Source organism: Artibeus jamaicensis, unplaced genomic scaffold (genome assembly GCF_021234435.1).
Source record: "Artibeus jamaicensis isolate MK-2021 breed Jamaican fruit bat unplaced genomic scaffold, CSHL_Jam_final contig_777, whole genome shotgun sequence".
NCBI lineage: Eukaryota > Metazoa > Chordata > Mammalia > Chiroptera > Phyllostomidae > Artibeus > Artibeus jamaicensis.
The window spans coordinates 566,027-577,067 of NW_026521966.1; positions in this window are offsets into that span (position 1 = coordinate 566,027).

The following is an 11,041-nucleotide window of genomic DNA, read 5'->3' on the forward strand; positions in this document are numbered from 1 at the left end:
AAGTGAGAGAAGCGGCGCCTTCGAGTCCCAGGTCGCTGGGTTGTGACGCTGTATGTGGAGGCGTGGTCAGAGCGGGGAAAATGGCGCCGCCGCCGCAGCCGGTCCCACCGCTCACTCCCTCACCCGCGCGTAACCGGGCACCCACAGTCAACTCGCTGCCACGGCCTCCCCACTGACTCCTCCGTAGTCGCTCACCCGGTGGGCTGCTCACTAGGTCCAATCCTGGGTTTGGAACCTGTGCGACTGGATTCGCACGTCTGGATTCCGAGCCCGCGCCCGGGTCGATTGAGTTCTCCTTTGTAACTCCTCACCCGCCGCCGGTTTCGCCCCTTACCGGTCGGGCCGAAGAATTTGTTGTTTGCGGACTTCCGAAAAGTTCAGTTTTCCGTGTTCTGGTTGTGTTTTCTGATGCTAATATTTAGTTGTCCTTAAACTTGGTTGTGAGAGGAGGCAAGGCACATCCACCTTAAACCTCCATCTTGGCGGAAGTCCCAAATTTGTGTTGTTTTAAGGCATCGAGTTTGCAGTAATTTGCTACAGCAGCAACAGGAAACTAATGCTTCCTCTAGCACCTCTAGGATCTCCCCAATGCTTTCCCGTTTGTGGTGTTTGTGGTGAAGCCAGCTCAAGGAAGGCATCTGTCATTTGCTACTAAAACAATCCTTTCAGAACAAGAATCAGTAACATATTGACAGGCTGGCCTTCCCACACTGTTAGCTCCTTCTTTCTATTTCCATTCTGTTCCCTAGAGATGGTGAAACAGTCATTGCTGACTGGTTGAGAACTAAGGGGGTGGGGTGGGAGGAGGAAGGTTTATTTTTAAAACACACACACACACACAATTTCAGTTTCTGAGAAGCTGTGCATTTCAACTTTTCCCACAGGGCCCACCCAGAGAAGTATTCAAAGTATCATCTCTCTCTCTCTCTCTCTCTCTCTCTCTATTGTGGTACAATGTACACATCATAAAGTTTTACTATTTTAGCCATTGTTAAGTGTGTAGCTCGAGTGGCATTAAGGCCGTTCACGCTGTTGTACAGCCGTCACCATCATCCATCTCTAGAACCTTTCTGTCTTCCCAAACTGCACCTCTGTCCCCATTAAACACTAAACTCCCCATGCCCTTCTCCCCAGCCATTGGTAGCAACGTTTTCTTGAAAAAGAGTGAAAGCTTTCATATACTCTTCCAAAGCCAACCATTTAATGTCCTGGCAAGTGCAAGAACAGCTGTGCTCCTGAGTTGTATTGAACTGTTCTGAAACTAAAGAATTCAGAAATCTTCAGAGCAAGCCTCCTCCCACCCATGGTCACCAGGACACAGAGGTGAGGTCTTCCCCAGAGGCCAGAGAGCAATGAAAGGGGAGCCAGGTCACCCTGGTTGTCCCCCTGAAAGTGGGCTCCTTTGCATGTTAGTGCTGGAAAACTGAGCTTCTTAGGGGAACAGGTGACTACCTGGATTAGTGTCAAAGCATAATTTTCAATGAGAGGTAAAGCCTGACTCTTGTGAAGATATAAAAAGGAGTATCTGTTAAAGCTTTTCTCCTATTCACTAATGAAGGAGGGAGGCAGCCAAATGTTATAATAGGTTTAAAGGACAATCCAAAGGACAGACATATGTATAGCTCAGGAATATTGACATGGATGCACAGACATAAGTGCAGCTGGCTTTTCCACAAAGCGGGTAGGTGGGGAAGAAAGTCAATTCACAGAGTTTCCATGTCTTCAGACAAGAATTATTTCTGTGCTGCAACTAGTTATCTGCACTTTACAGAAAACTGGAACTAGAAAACCCAGAGGAATGTTCTCTAGAGTGTATACAGTGCCTCACTTTCCACTGATTTTTTTTCTACATGAGAGATGGCAGGGCTGAACCTAAGAAATAAGAAGGATGAAGAGGGACTTCCAGCCAAGATGGAGGCATAGGTAGACACACTGTACCTACTCACACAACCAAAATTAAGAACAACAAAAAATTGAAAAACAAAAAAACCCAACCAGAACTGATAGAAAATTGAACTGTATGAAACTCTGACAACCATTCATCCAGACTGGTAAGAGGGACAGAGTCGGTGGCTGGTGGAGAGGGGTTGTAGCTGGAAAAAGCAGCGGCTGGGGACCCAGGTGCGAAGGCAGCAATTGGCAGGCCCCAGGCATGCAGGCAGTGGCTAGCATACCTGGGTGCAAGGTGGCAATGAACAGACCCAGTGAGGTGCTCAAGGTGGCTGGCTGACCATGGTCCCACATCTGCATGCAGATAAACCAGGTGAAAATGGGCAGTGAGACAGACCACGCAACCCAGGGCCCCAGCACTGGGAAATAAAGCCTAAAATCACTGATTAAAAACACTTGTGGGGGTTGAGGTACTTGGAGAGACTCTCAGCCTCACAGGAGAGTTTGTTGGAGAGACCCATAGGGTTCTAGAATGTACACAAGGCCACCTACCTGGGAACCAGAAGGGCCCAGTTTGCTTGTGGGACGTGGCAGAAGGGACTGAAATCCAATAGAGAGCGGAGCAAGCACCATTGTTCCCTCTCTGACCTCACCCCCACATACAGGATCACAACCCAGCTACGAGGGGGTGGTTTGCCCCACCCTGATGAACACCTAAGGCTCCACCCCTCACTATGTAACAGAGGTGACCAGACAACCCCCCCAAGAAAAAATGGTTTAAGCAAAAGAGCAAAGAGCAAAAAAGCCCCAGAGCCAACACATCTAAGTGACCAAGAGATAGTCAACCTATCAGACACAGTTCAAAGCACTGGTAATCAGGATGCACAAAGAACTGGTTGATTTTGATGGCAAATTAGATGAAAAAATAAAGGCTACACTAAGTGAAATGAAGGAAAATGCACAGAGAACCAATAGTGATGGAAAGAAAACTGGGACTCAGATTAATGGAGTGGACTAGAAGGAATAAAGAAACAAGAATTTAAAACAATGAGGAGAGGACATCTTTAAACATTCCAATATCCAAATTATAGGGGTACCAGAAGGGGAAGAGGAAGAGCAACAAGTGGAAAACTTATTTGAACAAATAATAAAGGAGAACTTCCCCAAGCTGGCAAAGACAATAGACTTCCAGGAAGCCCAGGAAGCTCAGAGAGTCCCAAAGAAGTTGGACCCAAGAAGGAACACACCAAGGCACATCATAATTATATTAGCCAAGATTAAAATGAAAGAATTGCAGAAGAAGCAAGAGATAAGGGGACAGTCACCTACAAAGGAGTTCCCATCAGACTGTCAGCTGATTTCTCAAAAGAGACCTTACAGGCAAGAAGGGGCTGGAAAGTATTCCAAGTCATGAAAACCAAGGACCTACAACCAAGATTGCTCTATCCAGCAAAGCTTTCATTTAGAATGGAAGGACAGATAAAGTACTTTTCAGATAAGATCAAATTCAAGGAGTTCATCACCACCAAGCCATTATTATATGAAATGTTAAAGGGACTTATTTAAGAAATAGAAGATAAAAAAGATGAACAGTGAAAGGACAGCAAACTCACAGTTATTAAGAACCACACCTAAAACAAAAGCAAACTAAGAGGACAGCTAGATCAGGAGCAGAACCATAGAAATAAAGATCGCATGGAGGGTTAGCAACAGGGGAGTGGGAGGAGGAGAAAGTGGAGAAGGTACAGAGAATACGTAGCATAGATGGTAGGTAGAAAATAGATAGGGGGAGGGCAAGAATAGTAGGGGAAATATAGAATCTAAAGAACTTGAGACATGTGGTCATAAACTAAAGGAGGGGGAAGGGTAGGGGTGGGGGTGTGCAGGGTGGAGGGGAATGAAGGGGGGAATAGAACAACTGTAATGGCATAATCAATAATAAAAAAAGACTGCTCAATCCAGTAAAGCTTTTATTTGGAATGGAAGGGCAGATAAAGCGCTTCTCAGATAAGGTCAAGTTCAAGGAATTCATTATCACCAAGCCCTTATTATATAAAACGTTAAAGGGACTTATTTCAGAAAAAGAAAATAAAAAACTATGAACAGTAAAATGACAACAAACTCACAACTATGAACAACTGAGTATAGAAAATAAAAAACAAAAACAAACTAAGCAAACAACTTGAACAGGAAGAGAATCACAGAAATGGAGATCACATGGAGGATTAGCAACAGGGGAGTGGGAGGAGGAGAAGGGGGAAGAAGGTACAGAGAATAAGTAGCATAGACGGTAGGTAGAAAATATATGGGGGAGGGCAAGAATAGTATGGGAAATATAGAAGCTAAAGAACTTGTGACACATGGACATGAACTAAAGGTGGGGAATGGGGGGGGGGAAGGGGTGTGCAGGGTAGAGGGGAATGAAGGGGGGAAATGGACAACTACAGTAGTATAATCAATAAAATATATTTTTAAAGAAGTAAAAAAAAAAAAAAAAGAAGGACAAAGAGCAGGTTCGTGGAGCTTCTGAGAGAGGAGGGGCATCAGGAGTAAAATACTTTGTATGCCAATGAGAACTAGATACCAGAGCTCCGGCTGTTAAATTGTTATTGCAACTGCACAGAAACGTCATCTCTGTAATGTGACCTTTACTCCTTTCTTTCCTTTTGATTCAAACTGGTGCCCTGACCTGCCCACCTCCCTCTCCCTCACATGTCCACTCCCTTAATCATCAAGCCCTCAGGACTATGAGATTCTAATCAGCATCATGTAATTGCAGGAAAAAAATCTCAGGCCTATGGACCACAGAGATAAAGTTTCAGTCAAACTAGGCCTCAGCTGTGGTTCAGCTCCAGGCCCAGAAACGCAGAACCACCCGGACAAGCACCCCCTTGTGAAACCAGACAGAGTGATGCTATGGCTGACATCAGGCCAGAGGCACTGATCAACCACCCCTAACCCTAGAGTTAACCAATTAGTAGAGACCTTGACCCTGACTCCCTTGGTCTCCTACATAAGCCATCCCCTAGAAGACATCAGGGAGCAGGTTTTAAGACACTAGTTCACCTGTGCTTCTGGGTTTGGTGCCATTTCCTTAAATAAACCTTTACTTTTTTTGCTGCAAATTCCTATTCATGTCTATCTGTCTGTCTGTCTGTCTCTCTTTTGAATTTTTATAGAAGTTTATTTGAGCCCTGGCTGCCATGGCTCCTAATGGGGACTGGGCCTGTGAACCAAAGAGTTGCTGGTTCAATTCCCAGTCAGGGCACATGCCTGGGTTGCAGGCCAGGTCCCCAGTAGGGGGTGTGTGAGAGGCAACTACACATTGATGTTTCTCTTCCTCGCTTTCTCCTCCTTCCCCCTCTCTCTAAAAATAAATAAGTAAACTCTTTTTAAAAAGTTTATTTGAGCTAAAGTGATGAGATATGCTGTAGTGTAAGATCTCAAATGCTCCCTCGTTTTGTTCATGTCTTATTGGGCTTTGATGTGCACAGGCAAACAAACCCCTTTAATTTGGTAAGCAACTACCTACCTGTTGCTTAGGTCCCTGCTGAGTTTTGCAGTAAACTCTGATGTGAAAGACCTGAGGGCTTGCTTTAGGGCCAGACAGGAAAGAAAAACCACAAAGCAAAACTGGACCCCAGAGCCCGCAGTGGGCAGGAGGCCCACAGTGTTTGAGATGAAGGCAAAACTGCAGAGGAAAGGTATTTGGGTCACTCAGGCCGCTTAACCAGGGCTGAGAAACTCAACTCAACTTATTGCAACTGCACAGAAACGTCATCTCTGTAATGTGACCTTTACTCCTTTCTTTCCTTTTGATTCAAACTGGTGCCCTGACCTGCCCACCTACCTAAGGCAGGTACTGCCTTAGATCAGGGAGGCCATGAGGGCTGGGCCTGCGCAGAGTGATGTATACTCCAGAACCGAAACCAGAAAGGACACGGTTACCTCAAACGAGCCCCAGGGATTCCATAAATGAGGAATTTTGGGAACTCTGTAAGGGAGATTCTGCTTAGCTGCATGGGACATTCTGGAGCACCTGCAAACACAACATGGGGAGCTCTGCCTGCTATCTCAGGCCTGGCACCCCCAAAACTGAGTAGGGCAAGGAAGCACTTCAGTACCCACTGAACTGTAGAGAGGCTCAGAAAGCGAAAGCCTGGTGCCCTGGCCAATGGGTTAGTTGGTTGGGGTGTTGTCCCATATACCAAAAGATTGTGGGTTTGATCCCCAGTCAGGGCATGTACCTAGGTTGCAGGTTCAGTCCCCGGTTGGGGCACGTACAGGAGGCAACCAATCAATGTTTCTCTCTCTCTCTCTCGCCTCCTTTCTCTCTAAAACCAATAAACTTATCCTCAGGCAAGGATTAAAAAAAAAAAAAAAAGCAAAAGCCTAGTTGGTGCCGCTAAATCTTGCCTCTACCTCCATCCAGACTCTTGAAAGAGGACATACAACGTGCCCATGGACATATGCAAAAATGCTCCCCACCACTAACCATCAGAGAGATGCAAATTAAAACCACAATGAGATAATCCCCTCACACATGTGAGAATGGCTACCATCAATAAATGAACAAACAAAAAGTGATGGTGAAGATGCGGCGAAGGGAGCCCTCGGGTGCTGTTAGTGGGAAGGCAGTCTTGTGCAGCCACTGCGCAAAACAGACGCAGCATCCCCAGAAGTGGGCCCAGAGACTCCACTTCTGGTAATAACACCCTAAGAATCCTAAAACACAAATACAAAAAAAGCACTCCTATGTTCATAGCAGTGCTATTTACAGTAGCCAAGATCTGGAAACAGCCTAAGTGCTCATCAGTAGGCGAATGGATAAAGAAAAAAACTGTGGTATATTTACACAGTGGAATACTACTGTATTTTACTGCTCATCAGTAAAAAAGAAGGAACTCTCACCTTTTGCTACAGTATGGATGGACCTAGAAAATATTATGCTAAGTAAAATAAGCCAGTCAGTGAAAAATATCATATGATTGCACTTATACATGGAATCTAATGAACACAATAAACTAAGAGTGAGACACATGGAACAAACTGACAGATGCCAGAGGGGAAACCGGAGAAAGATGGTGAAGGGGTTAACCAAAGAACATATACACATGACCCATGAACACAGACAACGATATGAGGGAGGGAGAGGAGAGGGTGGGGTGGGTGAAGGTGGGAAAAGGAAGAAAAAGCAGGAACAACTAATAGCATAAACAAAAAAGAAAGGAAGGAGGGAAGAAGGGAGAGAAAGAAAGAAAGGAAGAAAGAAGAAAGGAAGGAAAGAAGAAAGGAAGGGAAGGAGGAAGGAAGGAAGAAAATTGTTGGCGGTGTGGATACATTCTCACTTTTACCACCAGAGGGCGCCCCTGACCCACGCGAGCTAACTGTTAAACCAGCAAAGTCGTTCTCAGATCTACGAGGCAGCCTGGAAGAACCTAATTTACCCTGCTCCCTTCAGGAGATAGATACATAAAAGTAAGGGGAATCCAAGTCTTTGCGCTGAGGGAGGAGCAGAGGAAAGCAGACACTGCTTGGACAGCTGAATGAAAACCGAGACAGGGAAAGGAGATCCTGATCAGAAATCTATTCCTCCAACTCTCCTTACCACACATTCTTCTCATTCTATTGTTTCATTTTGTTAAAGATTGAAATTCCAAGCATTAAAAATTCAATGGTTACACAAAAGAAAAACCACCAAACAACTTGATTTAAAAATAGAGAAAAAACATATTGAATAGACATTTTCTCAAAGAATATGTATACAAATGGCCAACAAACATGAAAATATGCACAACATTATTAATCATCTAGGGAAGTGCAAATCAGAATCACTATGAGATATCACCTCACTGCCATTAGGATGGTTGCTATTGTAAAAAAAAATGAAACAAAACCCACATTAAATAACAAGTGTTGGTGAAGATGTGGAGAAATTAGAATCCGTGTTCACTGACGGTGGGCATGTAGGAATGCAGCTGCTATGGAAAATGGTATGGCAGTTCCTCAAAACTTAAAAATAGAGCTATCGTATTATCTACCAGTTACACCTCTAGGTATATACTCCAAATAATGAAAAGCAGGATCTCAAGGAGGTATTCATACACCCATATTCATGGCAGCATTATTCAAAATAGTTAAAAAGTAGAGACAACCCAAGTGTCCATTCGTGGATGAGTACATAAACAAATTTACACATAATGAAATACTATTCAGGGGACTAAATAGTATGGGAAAAGTACAATAAAGATTAAATTTTTGAAAAGTGAAGAAATTCTGACACATGACAGAACATGGATAAACCTTGAGGATATCATGCTAAGTAAAATAAACCATCCACAAATAGAAAAATATTGTATGATTCCACTTATATGGGGAACGGATTCAGAGAGACAGAGAAAGTAGAATGGTGATGGCCAGAAGCTAGTGGGAGGAGAGAAAATTCACTGGTGAAATCAGAATTATACTTCACGCATCATTAATTCCAAACAGATGTAAAAAGTTAAATGCAAAAAAAAAAAAGTTAAGTGATATCACTGATTAACATGTGCTTTTTGTGCCCTGGCTGGTGCAGCTCAGTGGATTGAGTGCCAGCTGTGAACCAAAGGGTTGCAGGTTCGATTCCCAACCAGGGCACATGCCTGGGTTGTGGGCCAGGTCCCCAGTAGGGGGTGTGCAAGAGGCAACCACACACTGATGTCCCTCTCCCTCTCTTTCTCCTTTCCCCTCTGTCTGAAAATAAATAAATAAGATCTTAAAAAAAGAAATTAATGAAATATTTAAGAAATTTCTCAGTTTTAATTTCTAATGTGGTGAATAGGAACAGATAAATCCACATGAGCCAAAACACTCTAACTTTTTTTAAGTGGGAAGGGGTCCTGGGATGAAAAGTTCTGAGGACCATTCTAGCCTAACACAGCTGCACAGGAAGCTCGAGCTCTCGCTGCCGCGGCTGCACCACACCGGTTTCACCCTAGGTTTCTGTACAAAGTGCAGAACTTTTGACACACATCTTTTTGGGAAAATTGGATGCCAGACTTCCCATAGAGATAGCAAACCAAAGTTAACATTGTTCTTTCTCCCTCCCCTAGTAAATTCTATGAAGAACTTACTTCAATCTGGGAGACAGGCTTAGCAAATCCCAGAGAATCAACACTGTGCCTAAGTTCACTATCTACAAACCAACACAGTTTAAGAGGCTTTGGGGGACAGATCAAAGAACCAGCACAATCCTGAACTCAGGGAGTGCGACTAGGGCAGGTTACTTGCAGAATTATACATGTACTTTATTTCTGAGATGAAACTTGCATGTCATGACCTTTGACACTCAAACCAGAACAACTGAAAGTTTTTCAGCAGCATCAAGTAATCAATGAACACACACACACACACACACACACACACACACACACAACCTGCCTTTGGAACCTCTGCGTTCATGTAGTCTAAACGAATATGGTTTTGGGCCCTGGCTGGGTAGCTCAGTTGGCTACCATGTGGGTCCCAATACGCCATGGCTGCAGGTGCCATCTGTGGTCAGAGAACATAAGAAGAACCAACGAACAAATGAACAAACAAGTGGCACAACAAAATAAATAAATAAATAAAATGTATTTTTTTAATTAAATTTATTTATTTTTTTGAATTGATTATGCTGTTACAGTTGTTCTATTCCCCCTCCATTCCCCTCCACCCTGCCCCCCCAACCCCACCATTACCCCCCTTTAGTTTATGTCCATGTGTCTCAAGTCCTTTAGGTTCTATATTTCCCAAACTATTCTCGCCCCCCCCCCCCCATCTATTTTCTATCTACTGTCTATGCTACCTGTTTTCTGTACCTTCTCCCCCCATCTCCTCCTCCCACTCCCCTGTTGCTAACCCTCCTTGAGATCTTAATTTCTATGTTTCCACTCCTGCTCTAGCTGTCCTTTTAGTTTGCTTTCGTTTTAGGTGTGGTTGTTAATAACTGTGAGTTTGTTGTCCTTTCACTGTTCATGTTTCTTTCACTTCTTTTTCTTAGATAAGTCCCTTTAACATTTCATATAATAAGGGCTTGGTGATGATGAACTCCTTGAATTTGGTCTTATCTGAGAAGCACCTTATCTGTCCTTCCGTTCTAAATGAAAGTTTTGCTGGGTAGAGCAATCTTGGTTGTAGGTCTTTAGATTTCATGACTTGGAATATTTCTTTCCAGCCCCTTCTTGCCTGTAAGGTCTCTTTTGAGAAATCTGCTGACAGCCTGATGGGGACTCCTTTGTAGGTGATTGTCCCCTTAGCTCTTGCTGCTTCCAGGATTCTTTCCTTCATTTTAATTTTGGCTAATGTAATTATGATATGCCTTGGTGTGTTTCTTCTTGAGTCCAACTTTTTTGGTACTCTCTGGGCTTCTTGGATTTCTTGGAAGTCTATTTCCTTTGCCAGATTGGGGAAATTTTCTTTTATTATTTGTTCAAATAGTTTTTCCACTGGTGGTTGTGTCTTTCCCCCTTCTGGTACCCCTATAATTCGGATATTGGAGCGTTTAAAGATGTCCTGGAGGTTCCTAAGACTCTCCTCATTTCTTTGAATTCTTGCTCCTTGACTCTTTTCTGTTTGTCCATTATTTGCTTTCTTCTGGTCCACTGCATTGATTTGAGTCCCAGTTTCCTTTTCATCTCTATGGGATTCCTGTGGAATTCCATTCATTTCCCCTTAATTTAGCCTCCATACGTTTCTCTAATTTGTGGCTGTAATCCACCAGATCTGTGAGGAAGGTGATGACCAGTGTTTTAAACTGTGCGTCTGAGAGTTTTGCTATTTCTTCGTCATTTAGATTTATCTCTGGGGCTTTGAGTTCTGCCTGCGACATTTTTGGTCTGTTCTGGCCCTTTAAGTGGGACAGGCGGCGCCTTGGAGTCCCAGGTCGCTGGGTTGTGACGCTGTATGTGGGGGCGTGGTCAGAGCGGGGAGATGGCGGCGCCCGCTATCGCCGCCGCGGCCGCCGTCTATCGCCGCCGGTCCAACCGCTCACTCCCTCACTCGCGCGCAACCAGGCAACCACAGTCAACTCGCTGCCACCGCCTCCCCACTGTGTCGCTCCCCCGGTGGGCTGCTCGGTGGCTCACTAGGTCCAATCCTGGGTTTGGAACCCGTGCGACTGGATTCGCGCGTC